Below are 6215 nucleotides of genomic sequence, written 5' to 3'. Positions count from 1 at the left end.
TGTACAAGCCTGCACTCCCACCAACAATGGAGGAGTGTTCCTCTTTCTCCACATCCACGCCAGCATCTGCTGTCACCTGAATTTTTGATCTTAGCCATTCTGACTGGTGTGAGGTGGAATCTCAGGGTTGTTTTGATTTGCATTTCCCTGATGATTAATTTTTCAGGTGCTTCTCTGCCATTCGGTATTCCTCAGGTGCTTGACAACACATCTAAAAGCTCTAGAAAAAAAGGAAGCAAATTCACCCAAGAGGAGTAGACGGCAGGAAATAATCAAACTCAGGGGTGAAATCAACCAAGTGGAAACAAGAAGAACTATTCAAAGAATTAACCAAACGAGGAGTTGGTTCTTTGAGAAAATCAACAAGATAGATCAACCCTTAGCTAGACTTACTAAAGGGCACAGGGACAAAATCCTAATTAACAAAATCAGAAATGAAAAGGGAGACATAACAACAGATCCTGAAGAAATCCAAAACACCATCAGATCCTTCTACAAAAGGTTATACTCAACAAAACTGGAAAACCTGGACGAAATGGACAAATTTCTGGACAGATACCAGGTACCAAAGTTGAATCAGGATCAAGTTGATCATCTAAACAGTCCCATATCACCTAAAGAAATAGAAGCAGTTATTAATAGTCTCCCAACCAAAAAAAGCCCAGGACCAGATGGGTTTAGTGCAGAGTTCTATCAGACCTTCAAAGAAGATCTAATTCCAGTTCTGCACAAACTATTTCACAAAATAGAAGTAGAAGGTACTCTACCCAACTCATTTTATGAAGCCACTATTACTCTGATACCTAAACCACAGAAAGATACAACAAAGATAGAGAACTTCAGACCAATTTCTCTTATGAATATCGATGCAAAAATCCTCAATAAAATTCTTGCTAACCGAATCCAAGAACACATTAAAGCAATCATCCATCCTGACCAAGTAGGTTTTATTCCAGGGATGCAGGGATGGTTTAATATACGAAAATCCATCAATGTAATCCATTATATAAACAAACTCAAAGACAAAAACCACATGAACATCTCGTTAGATGCAGAAAAAGCATTTGACAAGATCCAACACCCATTCATGATAAAAGTTTGGAAAGATCAGGAATTCAAGGCCCATACCTAAACATGATAAAAGCAATCTACAGCAAACCAGTAGCCAACATCAAAGTAAATGGAGAGAAGCTGGAAGCAATCCCACTAAAATCAGGGACTAGACAAGGCTGCCCACTTTCTCCCTACCTTTGCAACATAGTACTTGAAGTATTAGCCAGAGCAATTCGACAACAAAAGGAGATCAAGGGGATACAAATTGGAAAAGAGGAAGTCAAAATATCACTTTTTGCAGATGATATGATAGTATATATAAGTGACCCTAAAAATTCTACCAGAGAACTCCTAAACCTGATAAGCAGCTTCGGTGAAGTATCTGGATATAAAATAAACTCAAACAAGTCAATGGCCTTTCTCTATACAAAGAATAAACAGGCTGAGAAAGAAATTAGGGAAACAACACCCTTCTCAATAGTCACAAATAATATAAAATATCTTGGCGTGACTCTAACTAAGGAAGTGAAAGATCTGTATGATAAAAACTTCAAATTTCTGAAGAAAGATATTAAGGAAGATCTCAGAAGATGGAAAGATCTCCCATGCTCATGGATTGGCAGGATCAACATTGTAAAAATGGCTATCTTTCCAAAAGCAATCTACAGATTCAATGCAATCCCCATCAAAATTCCAACTCAATTCTTCAACGAATTAGAAGGAGAAATTTGCAAATTCATCTGGAATAACAAAAAACCTAGGATAGCAAAAACTCTTCTCAAGGATAAAAGAACCTCTGGTGGAATCACCATGCCTGACCTAAAGCTTTACTACAGAGCAATTGTGATAAAAACTGCATGGTACTGGTATAGAAACAGACAAGTAGACCAATGGAATAGAATTGAAGACCCAGAAATGAACCCACACACCTATGGTCACTTGATCTTCGACAAGGGAGGTAAAACCATCCAGTGGAAGAAAGACAGCATTTTCAACAATTGGTGCTGGCACAACTGGTTGTTATCATGTAGAAGAATGCGAATCGATCCATACTTATCTCCTTGTACTAAGGTCAAATCTAAGTGGATCAAAGAACTTCACATAAAACCAGAGACACCGAAACTTATAGAGGAGAAAGTGGAGAAAAGCCTTGAAGATATGGGCACAGGGGAAAAATTCCTGAACAGAACAGCAATGGCATGTGCTGTAAGATCGAGAATTGACAAATGGGACCTAATGAAACTCCAAAGTTTCTGCAAGGCAAAAGACACCGTCAACAAGACAAAAAGACCACCAACAGATTGGGAAAGGATCTTTACCTATCCTAAATCAGATAGGGGGCTAATATCCAACATATATAAAGAACTCAAGAAGGTGGACTTCAGAAAATCGAACAACCCCATTAAAAAATGGGGCTCAAAACTGAACAAAGAATTCTCACCTGAGGAATACCGAATGGCAGAGAAGCACCTGAAAAATTAATCATCAGGGAAATGCAAATCAAAACAACCCTGAGATTCCACCTCACACCAGTCAGAATGGCTAAGATCAAAAATTCAGGTGACAGCAGATGCTGGCGTGAATGTGGAGAAAGAGGAACACTCCTCCATTGTTGGTGGGATTGCAGGCTTGTACAACCACTCTGGAAATCATTCTGGCGGTTCCTCAGAAAATTGGACATAGTACTACCGGAGGATCCAGCAATACCTCTCCTGGACATATATCCAGAAGATGCCCCAACTGGTAAGAAGGACACATGCTCCACTATGTTTGTAGCAGCCTTATTTATAATAGCCAGAAGCTGGAAAGGACCCAGATGCCCCTCAACAGAGGAATGGATACAGAAAATGTGGTACATCTACACAATGGAGTACTACTCAGCTATTAAAAAGAATGAATTTATGAAATTCCTAGCCAAATGGATGGACCTGGAGGGCATCATCCTGAGTGAGGTAACACATTCACAAAGGAACTCACACAATATGTACTCACTGATAAGTGGATATTAGCCCCAAACCTAGGATTCCCAAGATATAAGGTACAATTTGCTAAACACATGAAACTCAAGAAGAATGAAGACTGAAGTGTGGACACTATGCCCCTCCTTAGAATTGGGAACAAAACACCCATGGAAGGAGTTACAGAGACAAAGTTTGGAGCTGAGATGAAAGGATGGTCCATGTAGAGACTGCCATATCCAGGGATCCACCCCATAATCAGCATCCAAACGCTGACACCATTGCATACCCTAGCAAGATTTTATTGAAAGGACCCAGATGTAGCTATCTCTTGTGAGACTATGCTGGGGCCTAGCAAACACAGAAGTGGATGCTCACAGTCAGCTAATGGATGGATCACAGGGCTCCCAATGGAGGAGCTAGAGAAAGAACCCAAGGAGCTAAAGGGATCTGCAACCCTATAGGTGGAACAACATTATGTACTAACCAGTACCCCGGAGCTCTTGACTCTAGCTGCATATGTAACAAAAGATGGCCTAATCGGCCATCACAGGAAAGAGAGGCCCATTGGACATGTAAACTTTGTATGCCCCAGTACAGGGGAACGCCAGGGCCAAAAAGGGGGAGTGGCTGGGTAGGGGAGTGGGGGTGGGTGGGTATGGGGGACTTTTGGTATAGCATTGGAAATGTAAATGAGATAAATACCTAATAAAATGGAAAAAAAAAGAAAAGAAAAGAAAAAGAAGTCTGGAAGAATGGAGAGATGGGGACAGAAGTGCTGGAATGGATCACTTCTGTTTTAAGTTCTTTGCTATTTATTTAATAATTTACTTCTGTTGTACAATACCCTAATCATTTTTATTTTTTAATTGTGTTTTTGCATACACTGTATTTTATTCAAAATTTTTCATATTCATTCCCCATATCCCAAATTCTCCCACCTCCCTACCACCCAGCTTTATGTTCTTTCTCTGTACATCATCAATGAAGCCTCCAGTGCCAGGAATAAGTGACATAGAATCATGTGTTTTGGCCAAAGTTTCCCCAGGGGAACCCACAAACAACCCAGGCAATTGCCGAGGATAAAGGTTGCTCTCCACAAGCAGATAGTAAGGCTCTGTTGCTGAAGACAATCCCTACACACCTCATTGAACTTGGAGAATTTGGGCTGCTGCCTATGTAGAGCCTTTCCTCCTGATGACTAGTGATCACAGTACTTGGAATTACTCAGAGCACTACCATGGGAGAAAGGGAAACACCAACCCAGCTACAAATGCTTCAATCTGCAATGCTGATCTGCACGCAAAACCTGCTAGTGAAATAGTGGAAAGAATTTTGTGGTTTTGTGATTGTGACTACCAATATCTGATTGAATTTAGAGCCCACTGAAACCTGTCCCTGATACTACTTAAGTGACCAAGAACCTGAAATAAGATAGGCCAGGGATCTAGGGGCAAATACCAAATACTATTATTTTGCTAAAGGAACATTGTAATAAAATGACTTTTAATAACATTCTGCTATCCTCACAGATCAGTGCCTCACCCAGCCATCATTGAAGAAGTTTCTTTCTGAAATAAATGATGATAAATAGACTCACTGTTAGACAAGATACAAAGAGTGAGAAACCATGGAACACAACTATGTGGGGTGTCTCCATCAATTCCTATCCCTCAAAGCTCAGGGAACCCAGAGGAAGGGGAGAAGGAAAGAGTATAAGAACCGGAAGGAAGGAAGGAATAGAGAACACCAAGTAAAGGCCTTCTAAACATCACAGGACTGATGCACATATGATCACACAGAGACTGTGGCAGCATTTACAGGCCTGAACAAATCTGAGACCAATGAGGTCACAGTGCTGAGAGGGGAAGTGAACACAAGTCCCCGTCCCTAATCCAGAAACTATCTCCAAATGAAAAACACTTGAAAATGAAAAATTAGTTTTTTCTAATGGAGTCTCACTGGATATACAAACCACTCTAAAGGACTCATGCCCAGCAGTAAATGACCAACACAAGATGAACTCAAGATGAACTCAATAATATTTTCGGAGGTTTTGTTGTTGTTGCTAGTTGTTTGCTTGTTTTGTCTTATAAAAATTAGCTGAATTTTTTTTTGTCTTATATTGCTTTGCTGTTTTAAATGGGGTTTTTGCTTGTTCATTTTGTTTTGTTTCTTACTGTACAAGTCTTTGCTTATTTATTATCATTTCTGATTTTGTGTTTTTAGGGGATTTCTGTTTATGCCACTGTGTGTTTCTTGTACTTTTTCTTTGGCTCTTTGTTTTTTTTCTGCTTATTTCTTTGTTTTGATCTATTCAGGTCTGTTTGCTTTGTTCTATACAAGTTTGTTTGCTTTTATCTTGTTTATTTTTTTCTTTTTTGTTTTGGGTAATATATTTGTTTATTTATTTTGTTGAATGCCTGTTTGTTTTGTGAGAGAAAGCAAGAAAGAATAAAGCTTTGGGTGGATACCAGGTGGGGAGGTGGGGAGGATCTGAGAGGAGTTTGTGGAGGAACAACCATATCAATTAAATACATAATTATATATAAAAGAATTTGCTGTTCTTTCATGAGAATAACCTAAGGAATCATATTATTTTTATTGAGGGTTACATGTGGGTGGAGAAAATGAAGAGGTAAAACAAACAAGAAAAAAGTCCATGAGTCCAGCCGCACAATGACTATGTGTTCATTGTGATAGTAAATATTTGATCGCAATTAATAGTTTATATCCTGACTTTGATCATTCAGTTCCCAGATAAAAGACACACAACTTGTATGTTTATAATAAGCCTTTAGTGCACTAGAGCTCGACAGATATCTACCTTTCAGGCTATTATGTCTACTTCCCTATCAATAACCCTGAGTTATAACTTGCTATGTTCCATCTCTGATGCTCTTAACTCCAATCAGGCAGCCCTCATGGCCATGTTTTCATTACTGATCTAACCCATGGTGTCTTTCCTTTCCCCATCTTCTTCCTTCTCCTCCTCATTCTTCTTTGATCCCAAGCTTGGGACCCAAACACCCCACCTATCTTTCTTCTGCCCAGCTATAGCCTGTAGGCATAGTTATTCACCAATCAGGGATAACTTGGGGCAAGGTTGCACAGTCTCTTGGGTCTAAGATTGGATTCTCTCATTCCTGGAGACAAACAGACCTTCAGAGCCAGTATTTAGCATTACAATACAGAGCAACAGAC

This window comes from Mus musculus, chromosome 6 (genome assembly GCF_000001635.26).
Source record: "Mus musculus strain C57BL/6J chromosome 6, GRCm38.p6 C57BL/6J".
In the NCBI taxonomy this organism is placed as follows: Eukaryota; Metazoa; Chordata; class Mammalia; order Rodentia; family Muridae; genus Mus; species Mus musculus.
The sequence above is the reverse complement of the archived record's forward strand: the minus strand, read 5'-3'. Positions refer to the sequence as shown.